Here is a 23,755-nt window from a genome sequence, read left to right on the forward strand (position 1 = left end):
ACAGGAAACCAACAATGTTTCCGCTTCACTGTTGATATCTGAGCCGTTCATATACATACATACAAACATATGTGGATATTTTCGCTTTTCCAGCATTTCGATCTTTGACAGTGGCCAGCCAAAGAAAAATGTTGCAAAAAATGCTAGTCAGCAAAATTATGAAATATTTCTCTTTTTATAAGTAATACCGACTGTTTTGGAACAAAAAACAGCAAAGACAGGTCAAAAGGCTGGCTATATGATACCCTACACCTACCCATAACAAATGAACCTTTATATTGGGAATTTATGTGAAGAAGATGGAAGCTACATCCAATACATACAAATAACAGGGTTGGGGAGTTGGCAAAATTCGACTGTGAGGCACGTGAACACCAAAGCGAATGGAACATATATATGGGAGCTATAGATACATATCTAAACCGATTTTTATCAAATTTAAAGTACTTGCTACACATATGGCGCCCAATGAAATTGAAATCGAAAGATATACATATACCGATTCTCAAAAAAAAAAAAAAAAAAAAAAAAAAAAAAAAAATCGGACAAAAGTTGCGATCAGTATTTCGACGGATATATCGGATTAGATGTATGGTAGCTATATATTTAAATCCGAAGGGAACTCGATAAAATTTAGCAGAAATACTTCTGGGCTGAATCTGATATCTGGTACCAAATATCATGGTTGTGGAGTGTATATTTCAACTGTGAGGGACTTACTCACCAAATCGGATGAGACATATATGGAAGCTATGGTCATATCTGAACCGATTTTGATTACAAATTTTAAATACTTGCTTCTAGGCTAAATTCGGTCGGATATTACGAAATCCATCCAGATTTGGATTAATATTACACATACGGCGCCCAATGAAATAGAAATCGGACGAAAAAATATTTGGAAGCTAATATGAAGCACTTGATTCTAGACAGTAGAAGTCAGTCGGATATGCCGAAATGAATTTCATTTGAATGAATGTTACACACATGGCGCCCAATAAAATTGAAATCGGGTGAAGATATACAGGGTGAGATGAAAAAACTGCAACCAACTTCAGACAGCTGTTATTTCTAAGCCACTCGTCTGACAGCTGTTAAAATTATTCCAGTAACAGCTCATTACAGAAGCATTTTGGTGAGAAAAATAGTTATTGCTGATGGAATTCAAGCGTGATAGTGTGATTTCCTTATTTTATTTGCATATGGCCGAAATATGGCTCGTGAGTGGAACATATCGCATTATTTCATTCGGAAAATAATTTCAAAAAATGCAAGAACTTACACCGCAACAGAAAGGAAATTGACTTAAAAGTGCTAAAGAGTTTCTTCTCTTGACCGAAAGGGGTAAACTGCCGAATTTGGTTTTCTCCGATGATTAAACATTCGTTGCCCAGCAGTTTGTAAACAAACAAAATCATCATACTTACTTGCCAAAGAGGTCAGCTGAAAATGTGCACCACCAGAACTCAAGCGCCGGCCATGGTGATGGTGTGGACCGCCATAACAGCCAATGGTCGCTCTACGCTCGTATTAATCTGCCGTGGCATCAGAATTAATGCCGAAACCGCGAAAACATTCTGGGGGTGTGTTAAAACCTTGGGCACACAAACATTTCCACCGCAGATTTTGGACATTCCAAGAGGAAATAAAGTTTCTCGCTTCCTATCCAGCGCCCAAAGTCCACCAAAATCTCCGGTTACCAATACGTTGGACTATTGTGTCTGGAGTTTTTTGGAAAGCAAGGTTGGCACTAAAGAATACCAAAGTATCGATCAACTCATGCCAGCGCTTCGCCGGGAATGGGCAAAAATACCGCAGAGCAACATTCGGGCAGCGTGTGACGGTTTCATTGGCCGTTTGAAGGCCATAATTCATGCCAAAGGTGACCAATTCGAGCAAATATAAACTTATTCTAAAATTTAATGCTATTTCCGACATTTTTATACCCTTCACCGTACGTAGTATGGAGGGTATATTAAGTTCGTCATTCCGGTTTTAACTTGTCGAAATAATCATTTTAGACCCAGCGTAAAATTCTAAGACGATTTAGCCTTGTCCGTCTGTTGTAATCACGCTACAGTCAAAACGAATTAATAGAAAGCTAAAATTTTGCATATATCTCTCTTTTGTCTGCAGGCAGGTCAAGTTCGCTGATGGGCTATATCGGTTCACGATATCATATAGCCCCCATAAAACGGTACCCCCATATAACGATACCCCCCGATATCCGGCATTTTAATGATTATAGCTACATTTTTCAACGGAATTGCCGAAGTTCTACACAAGGAGTTCCTTGTGAGTACTTTATTCCTTGGAAGATAATTATGTATATAGGTCCAAGATATACTCTAGCCCCCAAATAACGGTACCCCTCGATATTCGGTGTTTTTTATGCTTTAAGCCACATTTTTATACAGAATTGTCTGAAATTCTAACAAGAAGTTCTTTGTGAGTACTTTACCCCTAGACATAGATTTGTCTACATAGGTCCTCAATATCGTATATCCCCCCATATATCGGCACCTTCCGATATTAGGTATTTTTTTGAAAATGTCCTAATTCGTTCCAAATGGTGGAGGTTATTCAAAGTTCGGCCCGGTCGAACTAACTGTTTGTTTACTTGTTTTCTTTCATTCAATAAAATTAAAAAAAAAAAAAACATTATGGGCCAATCCAACGGTTAAAAATTTGGAGTAAACCAAACTCTTATAAAATGTGAAATTAACATCCAATTCATTCGAAACTTCTCACATCTTTCTGGTTTGAAGATGGAATATATCGGATGACTCCTGCTGGCACCTTCCATACAAAAAAGGTCAACATTTTGAATTATTATGTCCCTCAAAACATGGGAAACAAGTCAGTAATTTTTATTTTTAACTGAGTTTCTATGCCAATCAACAAAGTTTTGTTTTCATTGTTTTAAAAAGATTTTCCACCCCCACACCATCCTTGCAATCCATTCCCCACCTTTTGCCATTTCTTCTTTGTTTACAGCGAATGGGTTCCGGGTAAAATTATATTAATGGAATTTGTCATATTTATTTTTCAAACAAAATAAAAAAAAAAAACTTTTAAAGTGATTTATTGCCTCTCAGGTCAAAGGTCAAATTAATTGAGCTATCATGTTGTTGTGTGTTTTTTTTTTTGTCTATAATGGCAATTATATATCACCATTGTTATGCTTTCCACCTGTCATTCGGTCTAAAAGAAAGCAAATCGCAGCCTAATTAATTGTCTAGAACCGCAGCCATTAAAGGTGTATCACACCGCCTGCCAATCACTTCAATTACCGCGCCGTTTAAGTTTCAAGTTCAATATCGTCAACTGACTCTTGAAATATTCAAAAAATTTTAAATGTCCTCTTCAAGCCAAACCATTAGCGACAACAATGTGACGAGGACCCGGCATAACAAAGGGAAAACTCATGCCTCATTTTACGCTAATGATGAGAGGTTTTTTTGTTCCATGCCATGGGAGAACAGCAGAATCAATAAATAAGTTGTTTGACATCAATGGCTGTGGCGGCGCTAGGGTGGCTGTTGTTGAAAAAAAAAAACAGAAAAAGTTGATTGAACTCGAAATCGCTGCAGACAACGAGAGGTGTTTTCGTATTTCGACAAATTATCGGAACGTGTTGCAACATTGAAAGCAAACAGCGAGCAATTACGATTACCGTCTTTATTATGCCCGGTCGCAGTGAAAGCCAATAAAATGGAATTGAGGGAAATGGGAAGGAAGCTGGAAAAAAAGTGTGACCATTGTTGTCGTCGCGTTGTCAGGTCACAAAATGAAATTGAAGCAATTCATTGAACTCGTTTCGATGTGAAATATTCACACACAGTGTCCCAAACAGAAGATAACAAAAATCTACGAAATTTCTCCATTTTCACACAACACTTACCTATATAGTTAGGGAAAAGTTGCTGTCAAATCTTACCTGAAAATGAAGAAACGGAAAAAATATTATTGATTAGCAGAAAAATAACGAAAAAAATAAATAAAATAAAGGCAAAGAAATAAAATTGTAATTATACCCTACACCACAAGGTGGTGTAGGCAAACGGAAACGAGATAGACCCATAGTTCCTTTTGAGGATCTGCATAGAATCACTTTCTCAGTTGATTTATACATGTCAGTTCGTCTGCCCGTCTGTCCATGTATTCTTGTAAACAAAATACAGGTCGCATTTATTTTCCGATTGAGATGAAATTTTCCAAACAACATTTGTTTGGCCCAAGGACGAACTCTATTGAAATTGGAGATAATCGGTAAAAATTTAGATATGGCTCCCATATATATCTTCGTCCGATTTTCATTTTATTGTGCACCAAACGTGTAATATCAGCCGGAACAGTATGGAATTTTGCACATACAACCAAATTAGGCCTGAAAATAAGTATACCAAATTTTATCGAAATCGGTTCAGATATAGCTATAGCTCCCATATATATTGTTCATCCGATTTGTTATTTTTGTCCTCCGCAGCCGTAATATGCACTCTGTAACAACAACATTTGGGGAAAAATATCAAATGCAGCTTAGAAATACCTTTGCTAAATTTTATCGAGATCGGTTCAGAGTTGGATATAGCTCCCATATATAACTTCGTCCGATTTATTTTTTATTGTGCACCAAACGTCTAATATTTGCTCAAATAGGATGGAATTTAGCACATACGACCGAATTGAGTCTAGAAGGTAGTATGCCAAATTTGGTGATCGGTTCAGATATAGCTATAGCTCCCATATATATTGTCCTTCCGATTTATTGTATTTGTTATCCACAGCCATAATATGCACTCCGTAACAACGATATTCAGGGAAATATATAAAATACAGCTCAGAAATATCTTTGCCAAATTTAATCGAGATCGGTTCAGATTTGGATATAGCTCCCATATATATCTTTATCTGATTTCAAATTAATTTTGCACCAAATGGGCAATACAAGTCCGAATTTAAAAGATGCAAATGCTTCGGCATATTTGGTCCTTTGAATTTTAATTTATAATTATAATCAATCAACTCAACTAAAGCTCAACTAAATTAGCAAAGTGGTGTAGGGTATCATAAAATCGGCCCGCCCGACTTTAGGACTTTCTTTACTGGTTATATATTTGTATTTTGGGACACAAAAGTAAGTGGTTATACATTTCCAAAAAAAATTGATTAGAAGATCCTCTTAAGGCTCATTTTTATATGGAAACTATTTTTGGAAAGCCTAACATTTATGCCTATTCAAAGAAAATCTCCAAAAGATTTTTTTCTACAGAAATCTCCAGAAATGTGTTTTACGGATATTAGACCCCTAGAACGGTCCAATGTTCGGAAATCTTCAATAAAGAAGACCTAAATGAAGACTTTTATCATAAGAGTTAAAGTGTTTGTAATTCAACCATACATTTTCTATAGAAATTATTTTCCAGTCAACCAACTTCAGACTGCTGTCATCTCTAAGCCACTCGTCCGACATCTGTTAAAATTATTCCAGCAACAGCTCATTATATTGTTTACAAGCGTACAAAAGCATTTTGGTGAGAATTTTCCAGAAAAAAAATTATTCGTGATGGAATTCAAGCGTGATAATGTAATTTCTTTATATTTGGCTGGAGAACTGAAAGTGGCTGTCTTTGGAGCACTCGAGCATTTAAATGTGAATAAATCTTTTGTGACTCGTACCATAGCTCGTTACCGTGATAAGAAAACAGCAACATCAGCAGAAATGGTTCGAAAAGTAAAGAAGCGATTTGATTGAAACCCGCGTCGCAGTGACCGAAAAATGGCTCGGCTCGTGAGCTGAACATATCGCAATATTCTATTCGGCATATATTGAAAAATGAGCTCGGGGTAAAGCCATTTCAATTCCAAAAAGTGCAAGAACTTACACCGCAACAAAAGGAAAATAGGCTCAAAAGAGCTAAAAATTTGCTTCTCTTGGCCGAAAGTGGTGAACTGCCGAATTTGGTTTTCTCCGATGAGAAAACATTCGTTGTCCAGCAGTTTGTAAACAAACAAAATGATCGTGTTTACTTGCCAAAGAGGTCAGCTAAAAATGGGCACCTTCGGTTGGCCACCAGAATTCAAGCGCCGGCCATGGTGATGTTGTGGGCCGCCATAACAGTCGCTGGTTGCTCTCCGCTCCTGTTAATCGACCGTGACATCAGAATAAGTACCGAATATTATATTCTGGAGGGTGCATTAAAGCCCCAAGGCACGCAAACATTTTGGCCGCAGACCTTGGACATTCGAACAGGAATCAACACCATCACACTCGACACGCGCCACCCAAGAATGGTTACAGAATGAGGTTCCTCGCTTCATTTCCATCCACCAAAATATCCGGATGCCAATCCGTTGGACTATTGTGTCTGAGGTATTTTGAAAAGCAAGATTGGTACTAAAAAATATGAAAATGTCGATCACCCTAAGCAAGCGCTGCGCCGGGAGTGGGCCAAAAATGCAGCAGAGCAACATTCGAGCAGAGTGTGACGGTTTCGTTGGCCGTTTAAGGCCATAATTCGTGCCAAAGGTGATCAATTCGAACAAATCTAAACTTATTCTAAAATTTGATGCTATGACTTGATTCTTGACTTTGTTGCAGTTTTTTATCTCACCCTGTATAAGGCCTTGTAGACGTTCTCTAACAATAAAATACCCTCAAGACCATTAAAAAATTCCCAAAACGATTCTCTCTCCTTTTACCATAGAAAATCGTTAAAGAGCCCTATCCATAAAAAATTGTTTAAAGTCATCCTCTAAGAAGACCTATATCCAAAAATACTTCAAACAGTTGTTATGGTCATGGGAGGTTTCTATGAAATTCTATTTTTATATGAGATCTCAAAGAGATCATTCGTCCAGAGAACAACTCAAAGAGACCCATAACCATAGAAGACCCCTAAGGGATACCATATCCATAAAAAACCTATAAAAGATCCTTTAATCACAGAAGACCTCCAAGAACTCATCTAGCCATAAAAGATCCCAAAGAGGATTAATATCCCCAAAATACCATAAAATTCTCAACAATTTTAGGGGTCATCTCAATGAAGGGAAGCTCTAATAAGTCCAAAATCCATAATTCTTGAGCATCTTTAATTCAAAAAAAGAAAAATCAAAGAAGCCCTCAAAGATATCCTCCATACCTAGAAAACCTCCTAACCACTGAAGACCTCTATCAAGTCCTCTATTCTTTGTATAACTCTAAGAGATTATCTACCTGCAAAAGTCCTCTAAGGCATCCACTATCGACAAAAGACCACTAAGAGGTTCCTTATTCATAGAATTTCTCCAAATGCTTCTTTATTCATCAAAGACCTCTCTGAGGTCCTAAAGTCTTTAAGGAAAATTCCTATATTATTGGATATAGGAAATTTATCCAAAGAAAAACCTCCAGGAGCTTTTCTATCTCAAAAACTCCATACAGGGGGAATCTATCCTTAAAAGCCCTACAAGAGTTCCTCCACCATAGAAGATCTGTAAAATCTATTTTTGAAAGCCTATTACAGGTGATCGATCCATCCGTAGAACCTTCGTGATGTTATCTACCCATATCATATTTCTAAGGGATCCCCTGGAATGGAACCTCTAACGTAGACGATTTCTAAGATGACATATAAGAGTATAGAGATGAAACATAAGAGTTCCTTTATCCACAGTATAACTTTAAGGGATGACCTGTTGGACTTAAAACAGATCCTCTTTCCATAAAATTTCTCTGAAAAATAGTTCCTTTATGAAAATCTCAGAAAAGTTCATATGTATTGGAGATATCGGTTTAATTCTAGTCTTGTAATTTTTTTGCAACATTTTTCCAGAGGTACGTATTTGCACCCTGATTCCGATGTATATTATCTTGGGGGGCCAACCCGGATGCCGGGACATTGGTCCCAAAATTTTGGGTTTTATACCCGGGTTATACCCAGATCCTCTTAACCAATATAGGTGTCATTTGAAAGCTAATGAAAATACATACGACAAAACCGGGTTCGGGAGATCAAAATTACCTATTTTTTTTTTTTGACCCGGATGTTTGAAAACGAGAAAATAAGCACGTATTTTTTAATACCCGCCAACATTTCCAATGCCAATCCGTCGAAAATGCCTTTTAAATTTAAATCGTTATAAGAGGGCTATACGAAGACTAGGACCTGCGTACACAATTGCTACCTATATTGTGCAAATCAGATTTGTGGATCTGGATCTAACACCCGGATTTTTTTAATTAACCAAGGTCTCATATTTATTAATGGAATACTCTAAGATGTATTTTATCCTTGGAAGAGGACCCATATCCATAGCAAACCTCTAAAAAATTGCCTATCCATTGAAAGTCCTCCGAGAAGGTCTCCCTCTAAAAAATATTATTATTAACTAAATATTAGAGGTTTTCTGTCAATAAAAGGGGCCCTATTTCTACATAAGACCTCTAAAAGGCCTTCTATCTGTATTACACCTCTAAAAAGTCCTTAGTACATAGAAGTCCTCTGCGAGCTCCTTTAAAAATATCTTTGGCTCAATAATTACTCAGACGATTTTTATGACAGCACACGTTTCTTTTTCTTCTTTTCTCTGACGATTTGTTTCGTATTGATTTTGTATTTATAGATTAGAATCGGATTGATTTAAATAACCATAAAAATATCCAACAGTCCAATATCTGATTGTTAAACTGTTTCTAAGGCATTTGTGTCTGTGTGAATGTCTGCTGCCTGGACATCTGTTACATGCTGTGCAAATGATATTCGTCCCATCAGTTAATCATATAAAATCCAAGGGATTTTTTATGTATTTTTGTGATTTGAATACAAATTGCTGGATTTTTATGAATATAAAGAAATGAAGCAACAAAATCGATTTAAAATACGAGGTATACTAAAAAGAGGATATGAAATTTTATGCCAATATTAATTTCCCATAACAAATTTAATGAAACTTTAAATACTAATTGAAATTGCAATTCAAAGAAAAATATATATAGATAATATTTATACCCTACAATACTATGTGTGGGGGGTATTATAAGTTTGATGGGGTCACAAATTATGTAACACCTCGAAATATTGGTTTCCCACATAGGAATGTATATATGGATCTTCCTATCACGCCGAGCTGAGTCGATCTAGCTATGTATGTCCGTCCGTCCGTCTGTCCGTGTTAATTTGTAATCACTCTACAGGTCGCAATTATGGCCCGATCTTCACGAAATTTAGAATGGAGGTGGGCCTAGAGCCAGACTAGAAGCCTATTGTTTTGAAGATGATCGCATAATATTTAGGAGTTCAAATGGACCAAAAACTGAAACATTTTCTGATTTTGCAGTTGCTCTACAGGTCGCAATTTAGCATGAGGCTGAGCAAAAGCCTTCCAATTTTGATGTTCATCGGGTAATATTCAGTGGTTGAAATAGACCATAACATTTGAGTTAAATAAAAGTCAAATTTTCTGTTAAACCAAGAATATTTTCAATCCCGGCGAAATCACAAATAAGCGAGAAGTTCAATTCTGAACGTTACCTAGATGCCGATAGTAAATATATCGGATATATACAGCGAAATATATACATTGTGAATATACAAAGGAAGGGGATGTTAGCTAGAATGCTTATATCTCCAGAATGACAAGTTCTATCAATTTAGAATGCCCTCTTGGCATAAAAGTATAAAATCTAAAAAATCGCATAAAAGGATGCCAATAATGATGAAAATATAGATTTTTTAGTATTTTGTGGCATATTTTTATTTTTCATATTTTTTTATCGCATGCAATTTTTTCAATTTGATTTATATATAGAAATGTACATTTTGTAATATTTTTTGCCTTACAACACAGGTTAGGGGTTAGGGTTGGGGTCATACAGATTGCAATTATCGTCCGATACTCACGAAAATTTTCACAAGGGTAGGGTTATGCTCAGAAGGGCTGGGCCGATTGTTTTCAAAGATGTCCGCAATATATTTAGGGGTGGAAATGGACCAACAACTAAGAATATTTCCAATTCTACAGCCGTTATGAAGCTCACAAGTAGAAACCAAAGAACACGATCTCGCATGAAGTTAGAGTTTAGGACAGCGGGTAGAATGGACCACTACTTTTGTGTGAAAAAAATACCAATATTTCTTACAGGCCATATCCGAAATACACAAAAGGCGAACTCGTTCGTTGACTAATATTGCCAAATATCGTAGACAAACAAATCATCTTGATGAGTCTAAATTTGGAGATACAGAATAAATGCCGAATATTATCGCGAAAATATTCTGGAGGGTGTACAAAAGCCTTGAGCACACAAACATGTTGGTAGCAGACATTGAACCAACACCACAACAACAAACAGGACGACGGAGTGCGTAAATATTGGGCAAATGTCGCTGGTCAAATTAATAGGAGTAATATCTGGGCAGTGCTCCGTGACATGATTTCAAAAGCGAAATCTTCGACATGAGGGGGCTTCTAACATACTATAGTGTTGTAGGGTATCACATGGTCGGCCCCGCACGACTATAGCCTTTGCTTACTTGTTAATTAATAGTAATGTCCCAATAAAATAATATACTATGTATGTTTATCTTGCAATGAATGAATGACTAGGCCGTGATAACAAATGCAGTAGGACTTTTCAGTAACACATTTCAACAACAACAATACCAACTGGTGGTCTGTAGCCTATCTTAAAGATAGCTTCCATTTTATTACATTGTTTTTGTCTACCACCCACAAGTTGGCTTCAGACAATAGTCATTGACTTGTTGATTGTTTTTTTCGACAAAAAATATTGGTTTTAACACGCGTCCATACCTACGCACATTCGTGTGAATGTACATATGTATGTAAGTTTGTATGACTTTTGAGCGATTGGGTTAGCATGCCTTTGTAAAAATGATTACTTTGAATGCGGACTTTATGATTCACCTCAATTCTGGGTAATTCTAGGACAAAATTTCAACAATGTTATATGAAATGTGAAAAATAATGTCTAAGGGTTCAAGTAGACGTGCCATAACCATAACCCTATAAAACAGCTTGTCAAACCAATCTTTTGGAGTATACGCCATAACCTTTGGCGTATATACCAATTGAATTTGGATTTTCTGCCATAACAATAATGAAACTACCGTAACCATAACGAAACTATAGTAGAATTCAACGTATCCATATATAAACCTAAGAAACCAACAACTAACCTCAATAGCTCTGTCCCAGTAACAAACTTAGTAACATATAGTACGCATATCCAAAATATACATCAATAATGATCTAAAATTAGTAGCATTTAGGAACTAATATGGGACGCCAACAGTGACAGATTTCAGAAGCTCAGCTCCATTCCTTCACCTAATACCATATTTATTATACCCTCCACAACACTATGGAGGGTATATTCATTTTGTCATTCCATTTGTAACTTATCGAAATAATGATCTTAGACCCAACAAAGTATATATGTTTTTGATCAGCGTAAAATCTAACGACGATTTAGCCATGTCCGCCTGTCTGTGTGTCTGTCTGTATGTCTGTCTGTCTGTGTGTCTGTCTGTCTGTGTGTCTGTCTGTCTGTGTGTCTGTCTGTTGTAATCACGCTATCTTTCGAACGAATTGAGATAGAAGGCTAAAATTTTGCACACATGTTTATTTTGCTAGTAGGCAGGTTAAGTTCGTAAATGGGGCATGTAGGTCCACGTTTTCATATTGCCCCCATATAACGGTACCTCCCGATTTTCGGTATTTTGATGATTTTAGCGACATTATTCACCGGAATTGTTTCAACTTTGGTATTTGAAGCTCGAAATTGATACTACAGCCTTTGACAGAAAATTGTCTGTGCAGGTTCATGTCTTCGCATAACCCCCATATAACGGTACCTCCCAAAATTCGGTATATTGATGATTTTAGCGCCATTATTCACCGGAATTGTTTCAAATTACGTATTTAGAGTTCGTAATGGTATTTTGACGAGTTTAGGTATAATACCCACCGAAATTGTTTGAGATGTCGTATTTGACGTTAGTAATTGATGCTATGCCTGTGACAGAAAATTGTCTATGCTGGTACAGCTCCGATATAATTGGGAGGGAGGGAGGTACCCTATATACGATATTTTTATGATTTTAGCTACATTATTCACCGTTTATTTAAAGTTTCGAATTTGAATGTGGTAATAGCTAATGGCAAACAATGCCTATGTAGGTCCATGTCGTATAGACCCCAATATAACGGCACTATTCGGTATTTTGAAAATTAACCAGAATTTTTTAAGAATTTTATTTTTTTTTTCGTTCCAAATTGTGGAGGGTATTCAAAGTTCGGCCCGGCCGAACTTACTGCTTTTTAACTTGTTACTATTTAGTTCTCATTGTAAAATTACAGTACATCTTTCCAAAACCTCCCAGATCCAGGCAGACATTTCGAGAAATTCAACCCAAAATTTCAAGATTCTAGTTTCAGCCCTTTTAATACTGTTCGTACCCATCTAGTAGGAATTTAAAAAAAAAAAAAACTAAGCCTTATCTGACAATTTTGGACCAAAGTGACCTTCAACCAAATTTCCGTTCTAGTTTGAATTTCGGAAAACCCAGTCCTATCTGACCCCTTCGCACCAAGATTGACCCTTTCACAAAATTTCAAGATTTTAGCTTCAGCCTGTTCGTTTGGGCGTTGATGAATCTCTGAGACAGTCAATTACTTTACTATTTTATTAAGATACAGGTTGAGATGAAAAACTGCAACCAACTTCAGACTGCTGTCATTTCTAAGCCACCCGTCCGACAGCTACTAAAATTATTGTAGTGACAGCTCATTATATTGTTTACAAGCGTACAAAAGTATTTTGGTGAGAACTTTCCAGAAACAAAGTTATTCGTGACGGAATTCAAGCGTGATAATGTGATTTCTTTATATTTGGCTGGAGAACTGAAAGTGGCTGTCGTTAGAGCACTCCAGCATTTAAATGTGAATAAATCTTTTGTGTATCGCACCATCGCTCGTTGCCGGACCGTGATACTGGTAGCGTAGCTCGACGTCAAGGAAGTAGCGGAAAAAAGTTAACATCAACAGAAATGGTTCGAAAAGTAAAGAAGCGACTTGATCGACACCAGTGTCGTAGTGGCCGAAAGATGGCTCATAAGCTGAACATATCGCAATATTCCATTCGGCAAATATTGAAAAATCAGCTCGGGGTAAACCTATTGAAATTCCAAAAAGTGCAAGAACTTACACTGCAACTGAAAGAAAATAGACACAAAAGAGCTAACGAGTTGCTTCGCTTGGCCGAAAGTGGTGAACTGCCGAATTTGGTTTTCTCCGACCAGAAAACATTCGTTGTCCAGCAGTTTGTAAACATACAAAATGATCGTGTTTACTTGCCAAAGAGGTCAGCTAAAAATGTGCACCTTCAGTTGGCCGCCAGAGCTCAAGCGCCGGCCATGGTGTTGGTGTGGGCCGCCATAACAGCCGATGTTCGATCTCCGCTCGGATTAATCGATCGTGGCATCAGAATAAATGCCGAATATTATCGCGAAAATATTCTGGAGGGTGTACTAAAGCCTTGAGCACACAAACATGTTGGTCGCAGACATTGAACATTCCAACAGCACTTCAGCACCATCGCACTCAGCACGCGCCACTCAAAAATGGTTACCAAATGAGGTTCCTCGATTCATTTCCAGCGCACATTGGCCACCTAAATCTCCGGTTAACAATCCGTTGGACTATTGTGTCTGGAGTATTTTGGAAAGCAAGGTTGGCACTAAAAAATACCAAAGTGTCGATCACCTCAAGCAAGCGCTTCGCCGGGAATAGGCCAAAAAACCGCAGAGCAACATTCGGGCAGAGTATGACGATTTCATTGGCCGTTTGAAGGCCATAATTCGTGCCAAAGGTGACCAATTCGGACAAATCTAAACTTATTTAAAAACTTTATGCTATTTCCGACATTTTTTACTTTTATTAAAAATTTTTTAAAAAAATTGTAAAAAATATGGTTTGTGACTTTGTTGCACTTTTTTATCTCACCCTGTAAAGATAAAATAAATATTTTTTTTTTAAATTTCAAAGTTCTTTTTTTAATGATTTGATATTTTTAAATTTGTTCGACAAATCAGCGCCAGGTTGCACTAAAACAAGAAAAAAAGGCGTAAGTTCGGCCGGGCCGAACTTCGAATACCCTCCATTATTTGAACAAATTTGGCAATTCTCAAAAATAATAAAATCCGTTAAAAATTCTGTTAAAATCTTAAAAATACCGAATGCAGCTGTTACATTAGGGTCTATACGACGACATGAACCTCCATAGGTAACTTTTGTCATAATCCATTACATTATTCAAATGCAAAACTTAAAAAAAATCGGAGAATAATGTCACTAAAATCAGCAAAATACTGAATATCGGGGGTTACCGTTATATGGGAGCTATACGAAGGCGTGAACCTGCACCGACAATTTTCTGTAATAGGCTGTAGCATTCATTTCAAACTTCAAATACCAAATTTAAAAGAATTCTGGTGAGTAATGTAGCTAAAGTCAACAAAGAACCGTATATCCGGAGGTACCGTTATATGGGGACTATACCAAAACGTGGACCTACATTTTCAATACCAAAAGTCCAGCAGACATAATATACATTTAAGTAATATTTTATCAATCTACTTCAATTCGTTCGGGAGCTAGAATGATTTCCACAGACGGACAGACGGACGAACATCGCTAAATCGGTATAGAATTTTTTGCTGATCAAGAATATACATTCTTTGTGGGGTCTAAAGTGTATATTTCGAGGTGTTGCAAACGGAATGACAAACTTAATATACCCTCCATACAATGGTGGAGGGTATAAAAATCAAAACACACAACAGGTGGCGCCAGATGTTTCACTTTCGATTACTCAGTATTAAATGAAACAATCTGTCTTTTCTTCTCTTCTATGGTAAACATTCAAAATTTTGGCCATAAAGAACAAAAGTAGCAGCCAATTTAAATATTATGACCATAAAAAAATGGAGAACACAAAATTCAAACAGATAAACAACTGCAATAAAATTCACAATAGAAATTTCAATATTGGCTGCTCTCCGTCATCTGACCTTCTGAGACCATATCGATGTGAAAATGTTTTTGGAAATCAATAAAAGAAGACAATTTCGATACACCTCCCTCCCCTCCGTTTGCATAGTAAAACCATGGAAACAACTTTCTAACAAAATGACTAAGGAATTTAATGCGGACTACTGAATTGAATACCGCCAGTCAAGCAGCAGCAGCTGACGACGAGTGCCAAAGGCTCGCTGCTCATAGAAAACTGAGAATGTGATGAAAGAGTTCATTGGCTTTGTTACAGCATCCAATTGGCTGGCTGGCTGACTAGCTGGCTGGCTATGCCTTGGGGAAATGCAAATGAAATATTATCTGCTGTTGGCTGTTAGCGTCGTCATATCGTCATACCATCATGCAAACTTGGCCAAGAGAGCATACATCCCACCACAATAATAGCAACAACAACCACAACATCAACATTGCTTGCAACTATCGCCAGCTAATACGGTGACTTCGACTTCCATATGGTTACATTTGTTTGCTCCTGCCCTGCATGGCCAACATGGGATCGCACTGTGCAAATGTGTTTTTCTTTTAACTTTTCTTCAAGTCAGCAAAGGTTAATAATCTTTTTTTGTTATTCCGACAGAGTAGGAAGAAGAAGAAGATGACTCTTTGAATATGTATTTACATACAATTATGGCCAACACAACAAATTGCAGAAAAATATGCGGAGGTGTCGTTGTTGACGACGCCACTGCCGCCAACAACTTGAAGTCAGCTCAAGACGGTAATGACTGGCTGATGGCTTTTGTTTTTGATTTCGACGGCTCCTCAACCTCCTCAAATAACCTCCAATGAATCTGTCAATTTTGTTTACCTTAAATGGGATCAAAATGTATATATTTTCTGTTATTATTAGAGCTGACGTTTATTTCCTTATTTGGTGAGTTATCATTCCGGCAATCTCCCTGAGATGTCATACGCCATGGCTGCTTGTGTTCGGCGGGCAACTTATGATGATTTTAATTGTATCACACGCCATTGTGTGTTTCATAAATTGTCTGAATTTTGCTACAAAAGTTTGCATAAATTAATTGGTGAGTGATTTGTGCAAAAATGAATCTGAATTTGAAAGAGATTCGCTATATTGTCGACAGTATAAGGAAATATTTTGGAGAATAATTGGATAGAGGTGAATCCGATGAAAAAAACAGGTATATAAAAATAAATTGGATAAAAAATAGAATTAAAGAAATTTTTTGGTTGGAATATTCTAAACAGAATTTTTGTTTTATAGATAGAAAAGCTTCCACGGATCTTCTGTGGATTGCACATCTTCGGCAGGGGTTTTTCTTAATAACAGATTCTTAAGAGGTTTTCTATCTTCAGAATGTATTTTATAGATTAAAATTCAACAAGAGGTATTCTGTTTACAGAAGATCTACCAGAGGTCTTCTATGGATAGGAAACCATCAAAAAGTCGTTTTCGAAGAGAAAGTCTTCAATTGGTCTTCTAGAGATCAAAGACCTTCAAAAGGTCTTCTCTGATTAAAAACTCTCCAAAATATGTTCTATGGTCAGAAGAACTTCTATAGGTTTTTATGGATAAACAACCTCCAAGAGGTCTTCTATGGAAAGAAAGGAATAGTCTTTAAAAGGCTTTCTTTGAATAGAAGGTCTTCAGGTCTTCTAAAGACAGCATTACTTTGTCTTGTATAGAAGTCCTCCTATATGTATTTTATGGATAGAAGATCTCCAACAGGACTTCTGTGGCAAGAAGATCTTCAAAAAGTCTTCTATGTAAAGAAGACCTTCAACAGGTTTTCTATGGATAACAAACCTTCCCGAGGTATTCTATGGATAGCAGATTTTCAACTTTCAGAAGTCCTTCTTCAGGGCTTTCTTTTACAGGTTTTCTTCGAAAGGATACCTTCTACAGGTCTTCTATGGATAGAAGACCTTCTACAAGTTTTCTATGGAAAGAAGTCCCTCTTCAGGTCTTCTATGAAAAGAAGACCTTCTGTGGAAAGAAGACCTTCTTCAGGTCTTCTATGGAAAGAAAGCCTCCTTCAGGTCTTTTATGGAAAGAAGACCTTCTTCAGGTCTTCTATGGAAAGAAAGCCTTCTTCAGGTGTTTTATGGAAAGAAGACCTTCTTCAGGTCTTCTGCAGGTCTTGTATGAAGAAAGAACTTCTATAGGTCTTCTATGGAACGAAGAATTTCTAGAGGTCTTTTATGGATAGAAGACCTTATTCAGACCTTCCATGGATAGAATAACTCATTCAGGTCTTCTTTGAAAAAAAGACCTTCCAAAGGTCTTCTATGAATAGAAGACTTTACAGGGCTTCTATGGATGAAAGACCTTCTGCAAGTCTTCTATGGCAAGAAGGCCGTCCACAGTTATTCTATGGATAGAATCCTTCCACCGGTCTTCCATTTTTCAGGTCTTCTTTAGATAAAATGATCTTCTGTGGAAAGAAGACCTTCTACAGGTATACTATGCAAAGAAGACCTTCTTCAGGTATTCCATGCAAAGAAGACCTTCTTCAGGTATTCCATGCAAAGAAGACCTTTTTCAGGTCTTCTATGCAAAGAAGACCTTCTTCAGGTCTTCTATGAAAAGAAGACCTTCTACAGGTCTTCTATGGAAAGAAGACCTTCTACAGGTCTTCTATGGATAGAAGACCTTCTGCAGGTATTCTGTCGGTAGATGATCTTCTTCAGGTTTTCTATGGTAGAAAACCTTCTTCAGGTCTTCTTCTGCAGTTGTGGATATGAGTCTTTTTAAAAGTCGTCCAAAAATGGAAGGCTTTCTACAGGATAGAATATTGGATAGAAGACCCTCAAGAGGGTTTCTATAGATAACAAATGTTTCAAGAGGTCTTCTATAAATGCCTCAAGAGGTCTTCTATAGTTAAAAATGTCTTATATTCCTCCTCTGAATAGAGAACTTTCAAGAAGTCGTCAATGGATAAAATTAGGAAATTTTGAAAAATTCGTGGGTGCTTTTAATTTGAACGTCAGGGGTCTTTTTTATATAGAATTATCATGGGTAGAAAAGACTATTTCACACAAAATATATCTCCCTGAAACCTGTCATAATATTTCCCCATGATACTGTCTCAATTGTTGTCCAATGCGCCAGTTTTATTACCTCTGTCGAACTATTTTGGTCTAACGAAATTGCGATTGTTTTTGTTGTTGTTATCATTATAGTTGGTGACAAGCTGGCTAATTTGCATTTAAAGTTGTTTGTTTATTTTTATTTCAAATTTGTTGCTCGGAACGTGGCTTATCAACTAACGCCCGTTTTTTCCGTTAGACAAATATTCGCACCATAGAGCCACAATTTGTTGGACTATTTTTAATTCGGAAGTCTTTATTGGGCATATTAATTAAACAATAATTTTGAATTTGATTTTTTTTTTTTGTGCGGCATTAATGAGGTAGCCAATAAATTAAATGGTTTACGATACTAGCTGCAAAGATTTACATGATTGGTTTCTTTCGATTTTTTGATAGATAAATAATGAGGAAGGCTATCAATCGCAAATGAGTTGATTGGGGAAGGGGTGTGGATCGTTGCCAAATTTCAAATTAGCAAATAATTTTCATTAATAATTAGTTAATTTTTATATTCGAAACCAGTTTCATATTTTGTTCATCTTTGAAAGTTGAATGGAATGTCGTTGCCTCAGTTATTTTTTTCTTTTTTTGAGGTGGTGTTTGTTTGTTTTCATTTTTCTGTTTTTTTTTTCTCTTCTTAGGTGATTATGGCCACATTATTCTGTTGAATAATTAATATCAGCTTTCAGGTAATTTCATTAAATATTAATTATATTATCGATATCGGCGAGAAGTATGGGAAACAAATTTCGTTTGAATACTGGAGAGGGTTAGAAATGATTGCTTTATATTTGGGCCTATAGAAATATTAAATTTGTTCAATGCTTTTGTTAGGTGTGCGAAATTATTGTAAACCAAGCTTATAAAAATATATATTGTTCAAATGAATGTTTCTCTATAAATATACGAATGTTAATGCCAGAGGAAAACTCAATTTCAAATTAGTTTTTCACGTATTTGATTATTTAAAAAAATATGTATAAATTTGAAAATTGTATTTAGAATGGTATTTTTCGGAGGCTCGTATTTATTTTATACCCTCCATACAATGGTCATGGCCATGTAGGTCCACATTTTTTTCAAATTTGGTATCTGATGTTCGCAATGGATGCTACAATCTATGACAGAAAATTCTCTGCGCAGGTCCACGTCTTCGTATAGCGCTCATGTAACGGTACCTCCCGATATTCGGTATTTTGATGATTTTAGCGACAATATTCATCAGATTTTTTTAAAATTTGGTATTTGATGGTCGTAATGGATGCTACAGCCTATGACAGAAAATTGTCTGCGCAGGTCCACGTCTTCGTATAGCCTCCATATAACTGTACCTACCGATATTCGGTATTTTGATTATTTTAGCGATATTATTATTAACCGGAAATGTTTTACATTTGGTATGTGAAGTTCGTAATGGATACTACAGCTTAAGACAGTACCTCCCGGTTGTAATAGCTTATGACAAAAGATACCTATGCAATTCCACGTCGTCGTATAGACATTAATATAATAGCTACATTCGGTACTTTTAACATTTTAAAAGAATTTTATCAGATTTTATTGTTTTTGAGAATTTTCAAATTAGTTTCAAATGGTGGAGGATATTCAAACTTATATTGACTTCCGTGATGAGCAATATCGGGCAACACTTTCTGATACCTCGCCCACAAATTGTCAACATTTTGAAAATTCACGAAGCTCATAAAATGCGAAATTCACATCCGATTCTATTCAAACTTTGTACATCTTAATACTTCCAAAAGCAAAATACCTTTTTAAAAGATGGTAGAGATCGGTCTATTCCTTCTGATCCCTCCCCCATAAAGGGTAAACATTTTGAAAATCCGCGAAGCGCCTGTGTAGATGGGATATATTAAGCCATTCGTTCTGGTACCTCCTCCACAAAGGGTCAACGTTTTGAAAACCCACGAAGCTCATAAAATGTGAAATTAACATCCCCTTCTCTTCAAAGTTTGGTCGTCTCAATATTTTCATCAACACAAGATCTGTTGTAAGGATGGTAAAGATCGGATTATTTCTTCTGGTACCTCCCCCATATAGGGCTTAAGATTTAAAACAAAAAACAAAACTTTCAAAGAAAGCGAAATAAGCATCCAACTTTCTTCAAATTTTACACTTACTAAACTTTTTTTGCTAACACAAGATATGTTCTGAATATGATATATATTTGCGAAGGATGTAGTTGAATGGTATAAACCTAGTCCACAATATTTATATCATATATTTAGTTCCGATATGAAATGGACATTATTAGACCATTCCTTCAGAACCTACTCCATAGAGAGTCAACAATTTGTATTATCATAACAGAAATCAAAATATTTTTAAATAAACGAACATTGGCTGAGGGTCTACATCTGTCGGCATTTTAACTTAGTTTTCCCTCATTCTTATACCCTCCACCTTGGAAAGGAGGGTATATTAACTTTGTCATTCCGTTTGTAACATCCTTAAATATTCGTCATAGACCCCATATAGTATTTATATTCATAATCAGCATAAAATTCTAAGTCGATTTAACGATGTCTGTCCGTCTGTCTGTTGAAATCACGCTACAGCCCACATTATTTGACGTAGAGCGCCAAAATTTAGCAGAGCAATTTGTATTGTGTCTACGATGGTTGGTATTGAAAATGAGATATATCGGTCCACGTTCTGGTATAGTCCCCATGTAACGGCACTTCCCGATATTCGGTATTTTGATGATTTATGCCACACTTTTTCACGAATTTGTCTGAAAATTGGTACTTGTAGGTCATAATGGGTCCTGTGCGCGTGGCAAAACATTGCATGTATGGGTCCACGTTTTGGTATAGTCCGCATAAAAGGTACCTCCCGATATTCGGTATTTTGATTATTTTAGTCACATTTTTCTAAGGATTTGTCCAAGAATTAGTATTTCTAGGTCATAATAGGTTCTAGGTCCGGTGACGGAACATTGTATGTATAGATCCACGCTTTGGTAGAGCCCCCTCCTCCCGATATTCGGTATTTTAATTTTTTTGCTACTTTTTTCACGGATTTGTCTAAAAATTAGTATTTGTGGGTCATAATGGGTCCTAGTTCGTGTGGCGAAACATTGTATGTATAGGTCCACGTTTTGGTATAGTCCCCACATAACGGTACCTTCCAATATTCGGTATCTTAATGATTTTTGACACATTTTTTCACGAATTTCTCTGAAAATTGGTAGTTGTAGATCATAATGGGTCCTAGTTCGTGTGGCGAGTCATTGTAATTATAGGTCCACTTTTTGATGTAGCCCCCATATAACGGTTCCTCCCGATATTCGGTTATTTGATGATTTTTGCCACATTTTTTCACGTACTTGTTTGAAAATTGGTATTTGTAGGTCATAATGGGTTCTAGCTCCGTTAGCGAAACATTGCATGTGTAGGTCCACGATTTGGTATAGCCCCCATATAACGGTACCTCCCGATATTCGGCATTTTAATGGTTTTTGCCACATTTCTTCTAATGTTTCCTTTACCCTAAGGTGGAGGGCATTAAAAGTTTGGCCCGGCCGAACTTAATGTTTTTTTTACTTGTTAATTCTCTATTTGAATTGATTCCATTGAAAACATCGAAAACATTTTAATACCACATATTTTTTTTTAAATATTATTTACATACCTTTAATTGAAAATAAACCAACTGTGGAAAGTCAAAGTGATATTTTAATCGTTTTTCATTGATTTTTTTTTTGTCGGTTGGTCTCTCGATGATGCAGAAGGACGGTCGGTCAGAGAGGCGGCGCGCACTCAATGTAAATATTAGAAAGCAAATGTGTGGTGGTGTTTCAAATGTGAATAAAGGTAATTTAAATTTATTTACACATTTATTATTATTTACCGATTTGGACACACTAATAGACACACACACACATACACACACACTTTACAAATTACGAATTTCACTGGAATTTGCATCAGTCATCATCCGTGTGTAGCTATGTTGATGATGATGATGATTGTTGTTTATATGGTAAACTTTTCCAATTAATTTGAATTTGTGTGTTTTGATAATTCTCTTTATTTGCATGTGTGTCGCATGTTGCTGTAGAACAACGTATATCACTGACATATAATAGGCATGTATTTATTATATCGCCCTCTCTTTTGCTATTTACACATCTGGGTAAATATTTACTTCCGGTTTATTTTGTAAGTTCTTTTTTTCGCACACTCTTTTTCATGCAACCAAAATTTACCCAAACATTTGTTGCGGTTTTCCTTTCGATTTAATGTCCATCAATTTATCAGATGAATGAATGCACCGCACCGTTATCGGCAGACAGCTGCAAAAATATCACCACCACCACTACCACCATCATCGGCAACATTTATTATTTTGTTGATGTTGTAAATATTTTGAAATGATTTGGAAATTACTTATATGAGCAAATCGAATGTCGTTACTATTCTTCCTTTTGATAATTGCATTTATCATTTACAGATATGTTTTTTTTTTTTTTTCAGAAATCAATTACCACTGTTTCAAGAGATAATTAAATTGATTATTTGGAAATATGAAATGGTATTTCTGTTTGTTGTTGCAAAATCGATTACTCATAATTAGCAATCTGTAATTAATAACAGAGTTATGTTACGAGATTCTCATACACCATAGGAAAATTTAAAATTTAGTCAAATCTGTTATTTTAAAGTTTCTAAAATTTGGGGTTCTTGTTATGTGACTAGTGTTGTTGAGCTAGCAAGCAATCGATTTTCCCCGATTTAGATCGATTGATTGATCTGTGTGACTATTTTCGGATCATGGTTGGGAGGGTATGTGGCAAATTTCGAGTGGAGGTGATGGAAATTTCCGAAAGGATTTTGGGTTGCCAGTCCCAATTTTATGTTAAGGGTCCATTAAATATATAGCCTTAACCATACACAAATGACCTCCGCTCTATTATTCCAAAAATTTAATAAAGAACAAATAAATTTGATTCAGGCCTTTGGGATACCTGTAAAATCATTTGAACCAAATATGGGTCATCGCGTTTCGGTTTAGCACCCATTCAGTGTGAGATAACAAAACTGCAACAAAGTCAAACGCCATAATTTTTACATTTTTTTTTTTAATTTTATTAGAATCAAACGGCCAATGAAACAGTCACACCTTGCCCGAATGTTACTCTGCAGTATTCTGGCCCATTTCCGGCGAAGAGCTAGCTGGAGGTGATCGAGATTTTGGTATTTTTTAGTGCCAACATCCGGAGATTTTGGTTGCCATTGTGCGCTGGAAGTAAAGCGAGGAACCTAATCTGTAACCCTTCTTGGGTGGCCCGTGCTGATATTTGCATTTCCAAGCCTTTAATAAATCCTCCAGAATATTTTTGCGATAATATTTGGCATTTATTCTGTACCACGGTCAATTAATACGAGCGGAGAGCGATCGTCGGCTGTTATGGCGGCCCACACCATCACCATGGCCGGAGCTTGAGTTCTTGTGGCCAACCGAAGGTGCACATTTGTAGCTGACCTCTTTGTCAAGTAAACACGATCATTTTGTTAATTTACAAAGTGCTGGACTACGTATGTTTTCTCATCGGAGAAAACCAAATGTTTTC

The 23,755-nt window shown here is 36.4% G+C and overlaps 1 protein-coding gene across 2 annotated transcripts in view; it reads right to left on the reverse strand.

The window, feature by feature from the left end:
- The window catches only part of LOC101899941 (rap guanine nucleotide exchange factor 4), a 310,188-nt gene that overhangs the window by 204,668 nt on the left and 81,765 nt on the right, over positions 1 to 23,755 (reverse strand). The window contains exon 1 of one of the 2 annotated variants that reach the window (XM_059125688.1): positions 21,814 to 21,964. The exons of the other annotated variant lie outside the window; for it this stretch is intronic. The gene's annotated coding sequence lies outside the window, so the exon portion shown is untranslated. Of the gene's footprint in view, positions 1 to 21,813; positions 21,965 to 23,755 lie in introns of those variants that run through there. 2 annotated transcript variants of the gene reach the window in all.

The sequence above is a fragment of the Musca domestica genome, unplaced genomic scaffold (genome assembly GCF_030504385.1).
Source record: "Musca domestica strain aabys unplaced genomic scaffold, Musca_domestica.polishedcontigs.V.1.1 35, whole genome shotgun sequence".
Taxonomy (NCBI): Eukaryota; Metazoa; Arthropoda; class Insecta; order Diptera; family Muscidae; genus Musca; species Musca domestica.